The sequence below is a fragment of the Salmo trutta genome, chromosome 12, assembly GCF_901001165.1.
Source record: "Salmo trutta chromosome 12, fSalTru1.1, whole genome shotgun sequence".
In the NCBI taxonomy this organism is placed as follows: domain Eukaryota; kingdom Metazoa; phylum Chordata; class Actinopteri; order Salmoniformes; family Salmonidae; genus Salmo; species Salmo trutta.
This window is the reverse complement of record NC_042968.1, coordinates 35731908-35751942: the sequence shown is the minus strand read 5'-3', so window position 1 is coordinate 35751942 and position 20035 is coordinate 35731908. Positions and strand designations below refer to the sequence as shown.

Sequence of the window (20035 nt, the reverse complement as noted above, 5' to 3'; positions counted from 1 at the left end):
GCAAAACTACCCATCAAACTGTCATAATTTCCCCAACAAGCCCTTTTAGCCTGGAAACTATATCCACAACCTCTCCCCACACAAAACACTTCCGTGGAACAACAAAGATATTGTTGTTAAAAACAAGTCTATATTCTTCCCTAACTGGTTTGATAGAAATATTATATTTGTGCATGATTTATTTGATTAAGAAGGGAATATACTCTCTTATAGAGAGTTCTTAGAAACATATAACTTCCCAATATATTATAAAGAATTGTATTCTATATGCAAAGCAATACCTTCAAGACTTACTCAATTAATGACATTTCATTTGTGTTTTTGAGAGCATGTCAAGATACTATAGATGCACAACCTATGTTAGAAGGTTGCCCCCTGCTGTATAAGAAATGTAATAAAGCATTCTTACGGGAACTTCTTCAATCCAAGAACAAGATCTCTCAGAGGGAATTTCTTCAATCCAAGAACAAGATCTCTCAGAGGGAACTTCTTCAATCCAAGAACAAGATCTCTCAGAGGGAACTTCTTCAATCCAAGAACAAGATCTCTCAGAGGGAATTTCTTCAATCCAAGAACAAGATCTCTCAGAGGGAACTTCTTCAGTCCAAGAACAAGATCTCTCAGAGGGAATTTCTTCAATCCAAGAACAAGATCTCTCAGAGGGAACTTCTTCTGGAACGCACATATTACTGACATTGAGTGGAAGAAATGGTTTCTCCATCATACATTTTGTATATCAAATAAAGTAAAGGAAATTCACTATAAAATCTTTCACTAAATATAACCTTGTAATAACTTGTCTAAATTCAAATTCCTTTTTGTGATAAAGGAGAAACTATTATTTGTTTAAATGATGAATGTGACTGATGTTATTTTGGGTATGTTCAGTAATGTGGGGTTCCAGCTCAGTTGAGTATTGAATGCTGTTGCTTAACGAATGTATCACATGCAATGTGGGGTTGATATTTTTTGTTAGGGCAAATCAAGTCTGACATTTTAAAGTGTGAATTACAAACTTTAGAAGCCTTTTTAAACCTCAAATACGAGCTTGCACTTCCTGTTCTTGGTGACAAAAGAGGGATCAAATTACAGTTTTCTACAATCGCTGGGACCCATTTCTCAATACTTAGGTCACTTTTTCAAAACTCTTCACACAACTCCTAACGAACTTTCAGCTTGGCACAGCAATTAATTTTACATCCAAAACGCACTAAAACTACCAAAACACTTCATACATGTCTCAAATCAACTATTTCTTCCATAACACTATCAAAGCTTGTCACCCAACAAGCACACTTTGTCACTCATAAAACAATGACCTAAAAAACACTAACAACAGGCAGCATTACACAATGTTTTCTTTTGTCAAATGTCTTTACAAAACAAGAATGACACCTCTCTACTGTTTAGAATTCATTGCAGTATATGTTACAGGAATGAATCAGACATGATACAATATGCTTCAATATGTTTTCTGGCATTGAGTGATTCCAAAATACAAGAATTTGTAAATACATCATCTACCGATACAGATACAGTAGCAATGCTAGTCAACCCTGTCTTTTGCATTTGGCCACAGGTTCTCATCCACATTACATCTTATGTCATCTTGGGCAATACACCTAGGAAATAATCTTTTGGCATGCCTGGTCCATCCCTGGCAATCTTCTGCAGATATGTCCAGGTATCCAGCGTTCATTGCGTCCAGGAGGGACATTTGATCATGTGGATGGTGGTCATAAACCTTCCACCTCTATGAGGAAAATAATTCCTCTATGGGGTTGAGGAATGGAGAGTAAGGTGGGAGGAAAAGTGACACCATCCTGGGATGGGCTGCATACCGCTCTGTGACTGCACGGGAGTGGTGAAATGCCACATTGTCCCATACAATTACAAACGTTGGCGGATTTGGCCTCACTGCAACCCTTTCCTCACCTGGCACAACTCTTCCATAGAGGTCATCCAGGAATGAAATGAGACGCTCGGTGTTGTATGGCCCAATTAGTGGTTTGTGTAACAGAAATCCATCAGAGGATATTGCTGCAGACATTGTGATGTTGGCACCCCTCTGGCCCGGGACATCCACTGTGGCTCTTTTCCCAATCACATTCCTTCCTCACCGCCGTGTTTTGGCCAAGTTGAAACCAGCCTCATCCACAAAGATGAATCTCCATGACTCTCTAAAATAAATCCATGAGACAACATAGGAGTTAGGCTATTACGGTAGTTGACATTATACCTAAAAACATGCCATTGTGTGCCTCTGCCCTGTTTGGTTTTGTTCAAAACCAGTTGTGTATTTTATAGTCATCTTACCTGGATATATTGGTTCCTGAGTTGCTTGACTCGTTCAGAGTTCCTCCAAAGGGGACAGTTTACAACTGCTTCATTCTGACTTGATGTTGTTTCAGAACTCTAGAAATAGTTGTTATGCTTACATTGTGAATATTTCCAAATGTAATGTTGTCTGCTAACACTCTGTCCCGAATCTCTGTGAGTTTTATGCCATTGTTTCTGATGACCATATCAACGATTGCAGTTTCCTGCAGTGAAAATCCTACCTCTCCTGCCTGTGGGAGGTAACCGTTGGGTCATAAGCAGAAATACAAAAACAATTACACACAAGTGGGTTTGGAGGCTTTGCTCAATTTACTTCTGTAATGTGCAGTTCAGTCAGATGCCCTTGCAGAATGCACATCTTACCTGTTGTTTTGCCGGACATTTCTCACAATAGATGCCACTGTTGAGCGTTGCAGATTTGGCTGCACTCTCAGACCAGCCTCTCTCATTGATAGACCATGATTTATTACATGATCAATTATAGCAGCCCTAATTTCATCTGAGACTACAGCTCTTGATATTCCTCTCAGTCGTCTTCCACCACACGTACGTACTCCTCTCCCTCTCCCAGCCACTCTTCTTCCTCTGTCAGCCACTTCTCTATCTCTGTCTGGGTCCATGTTTAGATTACAGCATTATTCCTAAACTGTCCCCTTTTGTATAGATGGTAATTGTTATGTCGTGTGTGTAGGTGGCAGGGAAGTCAGGCGCAGGAGAATCAAACCTGGTATAAATGGAGTAGTTTAATAACGTGAAACAAAAACTCCAAAACCAAAGTACATAATAAAGTAAACGTGGGTACAAGAACCCGTCACGCACCAATCCTTAATCACGAGCTTAACAACAAACAATCTCTGACAAGGACATGAGGGGAAACAGAGGGTTAAATACACAACATGTAATGAATGGGATTGGAAACAGGTGTGTAGGGAGACCAGACAAAACCAATGGAAAATGAAAAATGGATCAATGATGGCTAGAAGACCGGTGACGTCGACCGCGGAGCACCACCCGAACAAGGAGAGGCATCGACTTCGACAGAAGTCGTGACAGTAATGAAATTGAAAGACTAACACCTGGGTAGGTGTTCAGCTACAATGGGAATCAGCTGTGGTTGTCCTAATTGTTTTGATAGTGTTTCATTTTTTAGATTTGGAATATATTTCAATTCGGTATTGCTGTAGAAATGTAGCAAATTGCTGTCTTATTCAATTTTGTGTTATGTTAGGTTTTGAACTTCAGTTTAACAGTTTTGAAAAGAGTATGTAAACATGTGCAAATTGGCCTGTAGGAACATAGAGTTTTGGTGGTGGTTGTGTCTGAGTGAGAAAATAATTCATGAAATTTGTAAGATGTAGTCATTGAATGCATTTTGTGCCAAAGCAATGAAAAATGATCCACAGTTTAGCCCACATAGACTGCTGTTGTGCTCATTGTGTGAAGAGTTTTGAAAAAGGGATCTAAGTATTCAGAAATGGGTCCTAGCGATTGTAAAAAAAACTGTAAGATCTGTAGCACATAACACATTTTACTGACACGGACAAATAATGATTGGAGTTCAGGGACTATGGTGGGAATTCAGTTATATTTATTTATTTTGTATTTTCGGTTAAAATAAAGAAAATATTTGAATTATTTGCATGAATACATTGTGGAACAGGGCTGCAAAACAACCACAAACAACCCCAAACAGGATGCCTAAACAACTCCAAACACCCCAAACAGGATCCCTAAACAACTCCAAACACCCCCAAACAGGATCCCTAAACAACTCCAAACAGGATCCCTAAACAACTCCAAACAACCCTAAACAACCCCAAACAGGATCCCTAAACAACTCCAAAAAACCCCAAACAGGATCCCTAAACAACTCCAAACAACCCCAAACAACCCCAAACAGGATCCCTAAACAACTCCAAACAACCCAAAACAGAATCCCTAAACAACTCCAAACAGGATCCCTAAACAACTCCAAACAACCCCAAACAGGATCCCAAAACAACTCCAAACAACTCCAAACAACCCCAAACAGGATCCCTAAACAACTCCAAACAACCCAAAACAGAATCCCTAAACAACTCCAAACAGGATCCCTAAACAACTCCAAACAACCACAAACAGGATCCCAAAACAACTCCAAACAACTCCAAACAACCCCAAACAACCACAAACGTGATCCCTAAACAACTCCAAACAACCCCAAACAGGATCCCTAAACAACTCCAAACAACCCCAAATAGGATCAGAGCAGCCGTGTGTGTGTGTGTGTGTGTGTGTGTGTGTGTGTGTGTGTGTGTGTGTGTGTGTCTGTGTGTTTTCCGAAAGCAAATACAGTATTTGTGTTGTATTAATCTCTGCTCTCAAGCAGCACTAACTCTGATTCATTTCAGATTGACAAATGACATTATGAGGCATCAGTCTCCAAGACAAATAGAATTCTGCCTTTTTTCTTCCTGTTTGTTTTATGTGAAAACACTGGAGTGTGCAGAACTGGGGAACTTAATTGACTAAAGCCAGTGATTATAGCTACATCCCAAATGGCACCCTATAGTCTATATAGGGCACTACTTTTGACCAGGGCCCCTAGTGCACTATGTAGGGAACAGGGTGCCATTTGGAACGTGATCTATGAGCACCTACCCTTTACATCGGTAATGAAATGTAGTTATGTTTATGGATTTTACATGGACAAATGCACCAAGCAGGTTTAGGCTGTGCAGGAGACCTTGGTTCTAACCTAGTTAGTCTCATTAGGAAGCAGGTAACATGGAAGGATACTTATTTCACAATGTGGAATGGAGACATTGGCTTTTCAGCCTTTTGATATACCATTCAGTGTTCATCATAACATAATAGTAGATAGATCTTATTTTTCTATGTTGTGTTCCAGCCTTGAAGGGGAAATATAGGCCTGAATATTTGACTGGGGAAAAGTAACACTAAAGGACTTTTTCATGGCACTGGCTGCAGATATAAAGTACATTGTGAAATGAATGAATAGTCATGATTATAAATGACAGATTACATAACATAAATAATTAAATTATTATCTTTGTTAATGAGCAGGATGCCAAACCAGCATATAAAATATATGAATGCAGATCTGGACTAATAATTCCCAGATATTTGTTATTGTCAACAGTCTCCCCAAATTGATCCTTTACAGAACGTTGTTGAGGGGAAGATCCACCAACAATAACAGAATCATTCGTACATGTTGTCTTCCCTCATAGGTGCTCTGGCAGTCATATTTTCATTGTGAATTGAGCTGAATTGACAAAGTTGCATTAGTGTCCCAACATTTTATTAGGTCTCAGAAACTGAAGACAGGTTCATTTCCTCTGACACTTTTGCATCAACGTTGGCAAGTTCAGACTGGGAGGCAGTGTTACTCCACCTCCTTTTGACACAAATGAAAATGACCAATAGAATAACAATCAGCAGCATCATCAGTAGAACTGAGAGGGTGGACAGGTGAACTCTCTCTGCCCCAGACTCCCAACTGACATCCAGCTTGTTGTCCAGACTGAGGTGAGAGGCAGTACAGGTGTAGTTGTGTCTCTTCTTTAGCTCCTCAGTACTGACCTCCAGACTCTTCCTCAGCTGGTAGGTCCCATCTCCACTAGGCAGCACCTCCCCCCCTGTCAGCTCCTGTTCTGCCACTGGCTGGCCGTCTCTCAGCAGGGTCAGGTTGATGTGGCGGGGGTAGAAACCAAACGCCAGGCAGCTCACCTGAAACCCTCCAGAAACCTCTTTCTTTATCAACCTGAGTCTGGGAGGAACTTTACGCATCACAACGTTCTTCTCTCTCTTCAGGAGAGTCTTCTGTGTTCTGATGCAAATGGGAAGGTGAACATTCTCAAACAGTACTCTTTCATATGCTTGCCTCATCCCATCCTAGTAGTAGTTTCCCAGCATCATATATAAAATGTGTCATGTTGTAATATACCATTTGATCTGTATAAATGGCATTGAAAGTGTCCTTTACCATGATCAGGACTGGTTCACCATTGTCCAACATCTCACAGCCAGACATTCTTTGCTGAGCTTGAACACCTTCTGTGAGGTTGAAGTGGTGCTTTAGGTTAAATGATCTCTCTTTCATGTGGTGGTACATCTTTCCAAGTATATAAGCTCCTTCCTGAGCTTCGTCGTGTATTTTGTCTGAGGTGTTATGTCCCCTGTAGATGAAGTGTTTCATGTTGGAGTCATAGTAAGCCACTTGAACATCATCCAACATCACCACAACCGTAAACTCAGGGAAAGGCGTCTCTCCTCTTATATATGTTGCAAGTGCCCACAGAGAATGTGATCCTGAACCTGGGAGAGGAGTGATATTATACACAGATATGGATATTTTATATTTTATAACATTAAAAAAATAATTAAATGAGGTAAGAGAGAAAGTAGATAGTCCATCTTACCTGCGTTGACAACGATGTAAAACGAATGAATAAATAAAAGGACAGACAGTTTGCCCATGATTTTGAAATGTTCACTACTTTTCCAGTATCCTCACGTAGCAGGTTTCTAGCTCTGAAGTGTCTGACAGACTTTTCTTTTCACTTGTCAAAACAAGGTACGGTACTTTAATTCTGTTGAACGAATCAAACAAGTGGAGGTGGAAATTTAAGACAAAATTAAGCTGAGGGGAGAATGAGGAAGAGAAGGTGAGTCATGTTGCATGTTGTGCACACAGCCAAACACCAATCAGATGATACTGTAAATGAATTACAAAAAATCCTTGGACCTGAACGTGTGCGTGTATGTCTGTGTTCATGTTCTGTCTGTCTGTGTTTGATTCAAATGTGTGCTAGAGTGTGCAGCATGTGTCCAGTGTGCGTGTGTGTGTGTGTGTGTGTGTGTGTGTGTGTGTGTGTGTGTGTGTGTGTGTGTGTGTGTGTGTGTGTGTGTGTGTGTGTGTGTGTGTGTGTGTGTGTGTGTGTGTGTCTGTGTGTTTTCCGAAAGCAAATACAGTATTTGTGTTGTATTAATCTCTGCTCTCAAGCAGCACTAACTCTGATTCATTTCAGATTGACAAATGACATTATGAGGCATCAGTCTCCAAGACAAATAGAATTCTGCCTTTTTTCTTCCTGTTTGTTTTATGTGAAAACACTGGAGTGTGCAGAACTGGGGAACTTAATTGACTAAAGCCAGTGATTATAGCTACATCCCAAATGGCACCCTATAGTCTATATAGGGCACTACTTTTGACCAGGGCCCCTAGTGCACTATGTAGGGAACAGGGTGCCATTTGGAACGTGATCTATGAGCACCTACCCTTTACATCGGTAATGAAATGTAGTTATGTTTATGGATTTTACATGGACAAATGCACCAAGCAGGTTTAGGCTGTGCAGGAGACCTTGGTTCTAACCTAGTTAGTCTCATTAGGAAGCAGGTAACATGGAAGGATACTTATTTCACAATGTGGAATGGAGACATTGGCTTTTCAGCCTTTTGATATACCATTCAGTGTTCATCATAACATAATAGTAGATAGATCTTATTTTTCTATGTTGTGTTCCAGCCTTGAAGGGGAAATATAGGCCTGAATATTTGACTGGGGAAAAGTAACACTAAAGGACTTTTTCATGGCACTGGCTGCAGATATAAAGTACATTGTGAAATGAATGAATAGTCATGATTATAAATGACAGATTACATAACATAAATAATTAAATTATTATCTTTGTTAATGAGCAGGATGCCAAACCAGCATATAAAATATATGAATGCAGATCTGGACTAATAATTCCCAGATATTTGTTATTGTCAACAGTCTCCCCAAATTGATCCTTTACAGAACGTTGTTGAGGGGAAGATCCACCAACAATAACAGAATCATTCGTACATGTTGTCTTCCCTCATAGGTGCTCTGGCAGTCATATTTTCATTGTGAATTGAGCTGAATTGACAAAGTTGCATTAGTGTCCCAACATTTTATTAGGTCTCAGAAACTGAAGACAGGTTCATTTCCTCTGACACTTTTGCATCAACGTTGGCAAGTTCAGACTGGGAGGCAGTGTTACTCCACCTCCTTTTGACACAAATGAAAATGACCAATAGAATAACAATCAGCAGCATCATCAGTAGAACTGAGAGGGTGGACAGGTGAACTCTCTCTGCCCCAGACTCCCAACTGACATCCAGCTTGTTGTCCAGACTGAGGTGAGAGGCAGTACAGGTGTAGTTGTGTCTCTTCTTTAGCTCCTCAGTACTGACCTCCAGACTCTTCCTCAGCTGGTAGGTCCCATCTCCACTAGGCAGCACCTCCCCCCCTGTCAGCTCCTGTTCTGCCACTGGCTGGCCGTCTCTCAGCAGGGTCAGGTTGATGTGGCGGGGGTAGAAACCAAACGCCAGGCAGCTCACCTGAAACCCTCCAGAAACCTCTTTCTTTATCAACCTGAGTCTTGGAGGAACTTTACGCATCACAACGTTCTTCTCTCTCTTCAGGAGAGTCTTCTGTGTTCTGATGCAAATGGGAAGGTGAACATTCTCAAACAGTACTCTTTCATATGCTTGCCTCATCCCATCCTAGTAGTAGTTTCCCAGCATCATATATAAAATGTGTCATGTTGTAATATACCATTTGATCTGTATAAATGGCATTGAAAGTGTCCTTTACCATGATCAGGACTGGTTCACCATTGTCCAACATCTCACAGCCAGACATTCTTTGCTGAGCTTGAACACCTTCTGTGAGGTTGAAGTGGTGCTTTAGGTTAAATGATCTCTCTTTCATGTGGTGGTACATCTTTCCAAGTATATAAGCTCCTTCCTGAGCTTCGTCGTGTATTTTGTCTGAGGTGTTATGTCCCCTGTAGATGAAGTGTTTCATGTTGGAGTCATAGTAAGCCACTTGAACATCATCCAACATCACCACAACCGTAAACTCAGGGAAAGGCGTCTCTCCTCTTATATATGTTGCAAGTGCCCACAGAGAATGTGATCCTGAACCTGGGAGAGGAGTGATATTATACACAGATATGGATATTTTATATTTTATAACATTAAAAAAATAATTAAATGAGGTAAGAGAGAAAGTAGATAGTCCATCTTACCTGCGTTGACAACGATGTAAAACGAATGAATAAATAAAAGGACAGACAGTTTGCCCATGATTTTGAAATGTTCACTACTTTTCCAGTATCCTCACGTAGCAGGTTTCTAGCTCTGAAGTGTCTGACAGACTTTTCTTTTCACTTGTCAAAACAAGGTACGGTACTTTAATTCTGTTGAACGAATCAAACAAGTGGAGGTGGAAATTTAAGACAAAATTAAGCTGAGGGGAGAATGAGGAAGAGAAGGTGAGTCATGTTGCATGTTGTGCACACAGCCAAACACCAATCAGATGATACTGTAAATGAATTACAAAAAATCCTTGGACCTGAACGTGTGCGTGTATGTCTGTGTTCATGTTCTGTCTGTCTGTGTTTGATTCAAATGTGTGCTAGAGTGTGCAGCATGTGTCCAGTGTGCGTGTGTGTGTGTGTGTGTGTGTGTGTGTGTGTGTGTGTGTGTGTGTGTGTGTGTGTGTGTGTGTGTGTGTGTGTGTGTGTGTGTGTGTGTGTGTGTGTGTGTGTGTGTGTGTGTGTGTGTGTGTGTGTGTGTGTGCGCGTGCATTAGCCTGCTAATCCTGCCCCTCTCTCTGTTTTGCCTGTCCAGCTCTCCTCATACACAAACATACACACACACCCACTCCTCCCTCCACGTCACCTCTCAGAGTGTGTGTGCAGGAATGGGAATTTTTAATGCCACCTTCTGAACACTTTCCAATCCAGACAAACTTCTATAAGAGGCCAAGTAAGATGTGGACCACTTTGCCAAAAAAATGACTGACTATTGCCGTTAAATCAATGAAATAGGAAAAGGAAGGGAAAGGTTTGGGGCCACTCTTGACTTGAATAGACTTGTGGAAAAGATCAGTTTCCAATACAGCTGGTTAAATATTAACCACCATTAGGTATTGTGCTTTGGAATGGGGACTTTGAACCAGTTAGTTTAGGTTGTTTGTGCTTTGGAATGGGGACTTTGAACCAGTTAGTTTAGGTTGTTTGTGCTTTGGAATGGGGACTTTGAACCAGTTAGATTAGGTTGTTTGTGCTTTGGAATGGGGACTTTGAACCAGTTAGATTAGGTTGTTTGTGCTTTGGAATGGGGACTTTGAACCAGTTAGATTAGGTTGTTTGTGCTTTTGGATGGATATTACAGTAGCCATCTTTTGTTCTAAAATGGCAGGGTGACAATAAATGATGTATGAATTATATTGCCATACACATATTAAAAACAGCAGCTGTTCATATAAAAGTACAACCAAATACAGTATATTGTAGGTCTTGCTTATGTTTAGTTCCTATAACTTTCCAACCCTAGACTTTAATAATAGACTTTTCAACAACTAACTAAGTAGTGCCTTATTGTAATTTAATCAGGATGTGGAGTGGTAGAAAACAGACAGTCTAACAAAGTTAGGGTTGCAAAATTCCACTAATTCCCAGGTTTTCCTAGCTATTCCCTCCTGATTCCGGAAATCTTCCAACCTGGATTACTGGAAAACCTGGGAACTTTGGGAAAGTTATCAGGATTTTTCAACCCCCATGCAGATCCAAGACAAGATGGGGCAGCAGGTAGCCTAGTGGTTAGAGCATTGGACTAGTAACTGAAAGGTTGCAAGATTGAATCCCTGAGCTGACAAGGTAAAAAATCTGTCGTTCTGCCCCTGAACAAGGCAGTTAACCCACTGTTCCTAGGCCGTCATTGAAAATAAGAATTTGTTCTTAACTGACTTGCCTAGTTAAATAAATAAAACATATAAACCGTTTCAATCTCAGGGAAACTCTTCTCTGACTGCAGCAGAAGCCTTGTTTATCATTCTGAAGTATTGTTGCCAGAAGCAGTATCATATTCCATACTGTTCCATAACTATGTGGTTTGGGACCTGACATCTAAAAACGATCAATGTTTAAACCCTCCTGTGACTTTATGTTTTATTTTCATCCTATTGATTTACTGATTGACATCTTTATGGTGCAAAATACTGTAGTTAAAATCTGTGCAAAAGTACTGTAAAATGCATTATAAACTGGATGGTTCGAGCCCTGAATGCTGATTGGCTGACAGCTGTGGTATCAGACCATATACCACAGGTATGACAGAACATATATTTTTACTGCTCTAATTAAGTTGGTAACCAGTTTATAATAGTAATAAGGCACCTCAGGGGTTTGTGGTATATGACCAATATACCACGACTAAGGGCTGTATCCAGGCACTCCGCGTTGCGTCGTGATTTAAAAACAGCCCTTCGCTGTGGTATATTGGCACTATACCACACACCCTCGGGCCTAATTTCTTAATTATAATCTGGCAGTATAATTTCACTTGACACTTTTCTTGAACAATGTGCTTTATACAAAGGTGATTATTTAACAAGAGTTTAATAAACTGAGTGATGCATAATTAATCCACAGTGCCTGATTATAATGAAATGTAAAGATGTTTTTGCACAGATCTATAGTATTTGTCCAGTCATATGGTCCATCACATTAGATGTTCCATAATACCAGTCCAGTCATATGGTCCATCACATTAGATGTTATATAGTATCTGTCCAGTCATATGGTCCATCACATTAGATGTTATATAGTATCTGTCCAGTCATATGGTCCATCACATTAGATGTTATATAGTATCTGTCCAGTCATATGGTCCATCACATTAGATGGTATATAGTATCTGTCCAGTCACATGGTCCATCACATTAGATGTTATATAGTATCAGTCCAGTCATATGGTCCATCACATTAGATGTTATATAGTATCTGTCCAGTCATATGGTCCATCACATTAGATGTTATATAGTATCTGTCCAGTCATATGGTCCATCACATTAGATGTTATATAGTATCTGTCCATCACATTAGATGTTATATAGTATCTGTCCAGTCATACGGTCCATCACATTAGATGTTATATAGTATCTGTCCAGTCATATGGTCCATCACATTAGATGTTATATAGTATCTGTCCAGTCATATGGTTCATCACATTAGATGTTATATAGTATCTGTCCAGTCATATGGTCCATCACATTAGATGTTATATAGTATCTGTCCAGTCATATGGTCCATCACATTAGATGTTATATAGTATCTGTCCAGTCATATGGTCCATCACATTAGATGTTATATAGTATCTGTCCAGTCATATGGTCCATCACATTAGATGTTATATAGTATCTGTCCAGTCATATGGTCCATCACATTAGATGTTCTCTCGTATCTAGTTGACTTTGTCAAAGCAATAAAATAACTTCAGTCTTTACAATGATGGTAAACATTGGGAGACATTTTGGGACTAAGTGGGCTGAAATCTTCCTAGAAGTGACACATGGTTGATGGAGGGCCATGACAAAATGCTGAATTTTTGCACTTTAGCTAGCCTTTATTTGATGGCTATGTTTACACAACCACCTGAAGAACCCAGTTCTGTTTTTTCCCCATATCCAATCTTTTTTTTCTGACTGTTCACACTCAGTTTTACATGTGACCCATATCAGATTTGCACGTTCATGATGTAGCCTCAGTAGTAGCACACAGATGCAAAGCTCAATTCCTGTCATTGTTCCTTTACATTTTTGGGGTGGTTGTCATGGCAATGGCAGTGTCACACCCTGGCCATAGAGAGGGTTTTATTCTCTATTTTGGTTAGGCCAGGGTGTGACTGGGGTGGGCATTCTATGTCCTTTTTTCTATGTTTTGTATTTCTTTGTTTTGGCCTGGTATGGCTCTCAATCAGGGACAGCTGTACATCGTTGTTGCTGATTGGGAGCCATACTTAGGTAGCCTGTTTTTCCTTTGGGTTTGTGGGTGGTTTATTTCTGTTCAGTATATCTTGTACTGTGGTTGTTTTAGACTATGAAAAATATAAAGAAGAAATTCAGAGACAACTCAGTAATGAACGTTTCTATAGAAAACTGAGTGTTGATCCCACACAGGTGTTCCAAAGGGATATATGCTCTAATCTGGAGCAAGCCCTATTCAACCACCTTATCTCAAAACCTGAATATGAATATCTTTGCTGTAAATGTGCCATACGTCCATGCCTGTACATTTTACCGAAATTACACAAACCTAAAACACAACAAGGCAATTATCCAGGCAGACCAGTGGTTGCAGGAATAGGCTCAATGCTAGAGCCATTGTCAAACTTTGTAGACGCTTTTATTAAAACTCATGTGCAAGCATTGCCATCTTATGTAAAAGACTCTATAGACTTCATAAACAAGATCTCACCAATAACGGGTTTAACAGAAGACTGTATTCTGGTCACATTAGATGTCGAGAGTCTATATACCAGCATTCCCACACTATTTGGGAGACAGAGATACTAATGAATATCCACCAACAAACTTTATTCTAGAGCTGGCAGAATATGTTTTGAAGTATAACTAATTTAGGTTTGATGATGAATACTACCTCCAAACGAATGGAACATCGATGGGCTCCACATTCGCTCCGAGCTATGCTAACCTTTATGTGGGTCTATTTGAAGAACGTTTTGTCAATAATAAAAATGAATACCCATTTTTGAATAAAATCCTGAAGTGGTATCGATATATTGACGACATTTTTTTGCATATGGGAAGGAACTGAACAAGAGCTGTCAGATTTTATGGCACTACTCAATGACATGGATCCCAATCTCAAATTCACTATTGAAAGTGACACTCAACGCGTTCATTACCTCGATATGTGGATTGAGAAATCAAATGGAACCCTGTTTACAACTCTGTATAGAAAAGAAACGGACAGAAATACTCTATTACAGGGGGACAGCTTCCATCCTGAGCCATTAAAAAGAGGACTTCCAAGAGGCCAATTTTTCAGACTGCGCCGTATATGCTACTCCACAGATTGTTGGGTTGCGTCAATCAAATCTGGTATTAGGATATAAACAAACCATGCAACTTAGTTTTGCAGTGATTATTTAATTCATCTTTAAGTAAATAGAATGATAGTACAAATGGTAAATATGATGTTCGTATATACGGGCCTACTGCACCACCTCGCAGCGTATACAGAGAACTCACTGTTTTAGCACAAAGTCCTTCTTTAATACTCTGACAGAGATAGTTCCCGCTCAGAGCAGGCCTATCAGAGTAGAGGCTGAGCGTGGTTTAGACTTACTCAGCCTATCGCAGGCGCACAGGCTGGTCCAAGCCTCCTGGCGCATCACATGTTGCCAGGCGTTGGATCTTATCTTCTTAGTGTATACTCAAGAGTCAGCAACCACTCAATTTCCAGTGATTTACTTATACAGTTGTTTCTCCACTCTATCTGTTCCTCACATGCTCCCCTTGTGATGGGTTCCACAACCTCCTATCACTAAGTCAGCTGCCTACACCTTGTTACACAATGTTCTCTTTGTCTACCCATTATGCTGTCCTGTTTAAGTTCTGATATATTATAAACCATAATTATAGTTGCACATTCAATATCTGCAGAAGCATAAAACCGAAAAATAACCCTACAAGATGATTATCTAGAAAAAGCAGCGGAGACGCGCATTAGGTTTCTAAGAAGAGGCTATTCGCCACAATGTGTGGATGAAGCATTGTGGCATTGGGAAAAACACGAGATGAATTGTTACAAAAAAGACCGGCTAAAGCTAAAGAACACTCCGTAATGTTCACAACCACATATACTTTGAATTCGCGAAAAGTGGGAGGTGTGGTCAAGAAACACTGGCATATTTTATCATCGGACCCAGTTTTGCCGGCTGAATTAAAAAATCCACCACTTATTGTGTATAGGAGAGGTTCCGCTCGGCTCCGGGCAGCCGAGCGGAAATGGAGAAAAACTCGCCTCCCTGCGGACCTGGCATCCTTTCACGCCCTCCTCTCTACATTTTCCTCTTCTGTCTCTGCTGCTAAAGCCACTTTCTACCACTCTAAATTCCAAGCATCTGCCTCTAACCCTAGGAAGCTCTTTGCAACCTTCTCCTCCCTCCTGAATCCTCCCCCCCCCCCCCCCTCCTCTCTCTCTGCGGATGACTTGTCAACCATTTCGAAAAGAAGGCTGATGACATCCGATCCGAAATGACACCGCTGGTCCTGCTCACACTGCCCTACCCTGTGCTTTGACCTCTTTCTCCCCACTCTCTCCAGATGAAATCTTGCGTCTCGTGACGGCCGGCCGCCCAACAACCTGCCCACTTGACCCTATCCCCTCCTCTCTTCTCCAGACCATTTCCGGAGACCTTCTCCCCTACCTCACCTCGCTCATCAACTCATCCTTGACCGCTGGCTACGTCCCTTCCGTCTTCAAGAGAGCGAGAGTTGCACCCCTTCTGAAAAAACCTACACTCGATCCCTCCGATATCAACAACTACAGACCAGTATCCCTTCTTTCTTTTCTCTCCAAAACTCTTGAACGTGCCGTCCTTGGCCAGCTCTCCTGCTATCTCTCTCAGAATGACCTTCTTGATCCTAATCAGTCAGGTTTCAAGACTGGGCATTCAACTGAGACTGCTCTTCTCTGTGTCACGGAGGCTCTCCGCACTGCTAAAGCTAACTCTCTCTCCTCTGCTCTCATCCTTCTAGACCTATCTGCTGCCTTTGATACTGTGAACCATCAGATCCTCCTCTCCACCCTCTCCGAGCTGGGCATCTCCGGCGCGGCCCACGCTTGGATTGCGTCCTACCTGACAGGTCGCTCCTACCAGGTGGCGTGGCGAGAATCTGTCTCCGCACCACGTGCTCTCACCACTGGTGTCCCCCAGGGCTCTGTTCTAGGCCCTCTCCTATTCTCACTATACACCAAGTCACTTGGCTCGGTCATATCCTCACATGGTCTCTCCTATCATTGCTACGCAGACGACACACAATTAATCTTCTCCTTTCCCCCTTCTGATAACCAGGTGGCGAATCGCATCTCTGCATGTCTGGCAGACATATCAGTGTGGATGACGGCTCACCACCTCAAGCTGAACCTCGGCAAGACGGAGCTGCTCTTCCTCCCGGGGAAGGACTGCCCGTTCCATGATCTCACCATCACGGTTGACAACTCCCTTGTGTCCTCCTCCCAGAGTGCTAAGAACCTTGGCGTGACCCTGGACAACACCCTGTCGTTCTCCACTAACATCAAGGTGGTGACCCGATCCTGTAGGTTCATGCTCTACAACATTCGCAGAGTACGACCCTGCCTCACACAGGAAGCGGCGCAGGTCCTAGTCCAGGCACTTGTCATCTCCCGTCTGGATTACTGCAACTCGCTGTTGGCTGGGCTCCCTGCCTGTGCCATTAAACCCCTTTAACTCATCCAGAACGCTGCAGCCCGTCTGGTGTTCAACCTTCCCAAGTTCTCTCACGTCACCCCGCTCCTCCGCTCTCTCCACTGGCTTCCAGTTGAAGCTCGCATCCGCTACAAGTCCATGGTGCTTGCCTACGGAGCTGTGAGGGGAACGGCACCTCCGTACCTTCAGGCTCTGATCAGGCCCTACACCCAAACAAGGGCACTGCGTTCATCCACCTCTGGCCTGCTCGCCTCCCTACCTCTGAGGAAGCACAGTTCCCGCTCAGCCCAGTCAAAACTGTTCGCTGCTCTGGCACCCCAATGGTGGAACAAGCTCCCTCACGACGCCAGGACAGCGGAGTCAATCACCACCTTCCGGAGACACCTGAAACCCCACCTCTTTAAGGAATACCTGGGATAGGATAAAGTAATCCTTCTAACCCCCCCCCCCCAAAAAAAATATTTAGATGCACTATTGTAAAGTGGTTGTTCCACTGGATATCATAAGGTGAATGCACCAATTTGTAAGTCGCTCTGGAGAAGAGCGTCTGCTAAATGACTTAAATGTCACAATTTACGCGATAAATTGGTTCATGCCAACTGCCAGCCACGAAAGAAAATCAGCCAGGCTCATTTACGCCCTCTACCAAATGGTAGCTATAAATGCAGAGGATGCGCACAGTGCAACAATATGATGAAGTGTGAATATTTCTGCCACCCTCACACAGGTAAACGGTTCCAAATAAATGATATCATTACGTGTTCCACCACCCATGTTATTTACATTATTAAATGTCCATGTGGGCTCTGTAAAACCTCCCGCTCTCTCAAACAGAGAATTAGTGAACATAAAAGTTCAATCAGGCGAAACCACAGGGATTATCCAGTCGCAGTACATTTTAATGACCTAAAACATGACATTTCTACCATTAGATTTTGTGGCATAGAGAAGGTCAAGATATCAGACAGGGGAGGTGATATTAATAATACTCTGAGCAAAAGAGAATGTTTTTGGATTTTCACCCTCCAGACATTATTTCCCAAAGGACTTAATGATGAAATGCCTATGTATGTTATGTTGTGAATTTGAACATGAATTATGTGTCTATTTAAGATTGCTCTGATGTTTTTCGTATGATGTACCCAATGATTAATGAAAACTTGCTATGTCCTCATTGTGGTTTTATGACATATTCAATGCGTCTTATTTATACACTTTTGTGGTGTTTGTGAAATGCATATTGTTATGTTTGGTAGCACTTATTTATTTTTCCTTTGTCTCCAACCCCTTTCCATGTGTGGAACGGATGTGGGTGGGGCTAGGTCTATATAGAGGTGCTGTTTTCAGAAAATTCACCAAAGCTCTGACGAAGGCCGTTAGACCGATACGTACGCTTATTAAATATCAGTGATACTATCAAGAGCAGTGTGCGGTTTCCTTTTTCCTTCATCCTGTTTCAACTGTTGCCATGCACCTGTAAAAAGATTGCTCAGATGTGCAAGTGCCTTTTGAATTTTGTTTAGTATATCTTACCTGACAGAACTGTTTGGCTGTCATCTTTTGTTTCTCTGTTTGTGTTCTCAGTATAATAAATTAATGATGAGCACTAACCACGCTGCGCCTTGGTCTACTCCATTTGACAGGCGTTACAGGCAGGTCATGTGCAAATACTTCAGAGCAAAACAAATCTGATTTGAGATTCCAGACTGAGGTCACATGTGGAGCCAAATTGTGTCAGGATATATAATTGTATATAAATAATTGTCAAAAGACAGATGGGGAGAGGAATCAGCTAACTTCCTAAATTTCAACACATTTTGCCATGGTGCAGAAAGAAAAGTGAACAGTTTTTTAATGCTATTCTACACATTTTGTCATGAGGCTAAAATAACATTTTGCAATTTTAAAGCTAATTTCATACACTTTTTGTGATCGCATGCTTTCTGAGGGCCCCCCAACCTCCAAGTCTGTCTGTCCCTGCTTGTGTGTGTGACTGTGTGCCTGTGTGTGTCAGATATGGATATTTTTGGTTATTTTGTGCCTCAGTGCAATTTCAGGAAGTATGAACGACAACCAGGCAAGTTTCACAATGAACAATACTTTATTTGGAAAAGGGTAGGCAGCACTAACTGATTCATTTCAGACTGAGAAATGGCATTTACTCTTTATGAGGTATCAGTCTCCAAGACAAATGCAATTAAGCTTTTTTTCTTCCTTTAGGATTTTTAATGGTAAAACACTGGAGTGTGCAGACCTGGGGAACTTAATTGACTTAAGCCAGTAAATATGGCTACATCCCAAATGGCACCCTATTCCCTACATAGTGGACTACTTTAAACCAGGGCCCATGGCACACTATATAGGGTATAGGGTGCCATTTGGAGCACAACCTTTGTGCACGTGCCCTTTATGTCAGTAATGAAATGTAGATTAGAAATAGATGTTTGTTTTATATCTAAAATAGCAGCAAGACAGCAAGTTTAGGAATGTTGTCAGGGGTTGTAGGATTTAGCTCAGAGGGCTAACACAGTATTGTGGTGTGCAGGAGACCTCAGTTCAAACCTAGCTGGTTTCATTAGGAAGCAGGTAACGTGGAAGGATACTTTTTTCAAAATGTGGATTGGAGACATTGGCTTAGCAGCCTTTTGATATACCAGTCAGTGTTCATCCTAAAATAAAAGATCTAGATCTTATATTGAAAATCATGTTTTTTTTTTGTATTCCAGACTTGAAGTGAAAATGTAGGCATTAATCAATTAGGCTGCATTTTATTGTCTGTAATAAAGGTCTTATTGTGCAGTAAGGATGAACATACACTACATACAATACAGAGACACTGTCACAGCTGTTTGAAGGAGCGGACCAAAATGCAGCATCGGTTTCATTCCACATATTTATTAGTTAGTGAAACTTAATGCAATAACAAAGATAAACTTACTGACAAAACAACAAACCGTGACGCAGGAGGAACAAACACACTCACAAAATATAATCACCCACAAAACAGGAAGAGAAAAACCCCTACTTAAATATGATCTCTAATCAGAGGCAATAAGGATCAGCTGCCTCCAATTAGAAATCAACCCCAAACAATCCCAACATAGAAATAGAAAACTAGAACTTAAACATTTGGTTCTCCTATAGAAAACATAGGACAACCAAAAACACCCCCTGTCACGCCCTGCCCTACTCTACTATAGAAAATGACATCTTACTAGGGTCAGGACGTGACAGACACTGTGAAGACATTCCAGTAATAAACAGACCTCATACACATGATCACATGATTATCCTTCTGGTTAAGATACTGACTATCAGCTTATACAGCACAGATATAGAGCGCATTCTGAATTTAATGAATAGTCATGATTAGAAATTACAGATTATATAACAG

At 41.2% G+C, this 20035-nt stretch overlaps 2 pseudogenes; both read right to left on the bottom strand.

The window, feature by feature from the left end:
• Window positions 1–5590: 5590 nt before the first annotated feature.
• LOC115203439 (major histocompatibility complex class I-related gene protein-like) lies at window positions 5591–7134 on the bottom strand (annotated as a pseudogene).
• Window positions 7135–8233: 1099 nt separating this feature from the next.
• LOC115203440 (major histocompatibility complex class I-related gene protein-like) lies at window positions 8234–9774 on the bottom strand (annotated as a pseudogene).
• Window positions 9775–20035: the final 10261 nt, after the last annotated feature.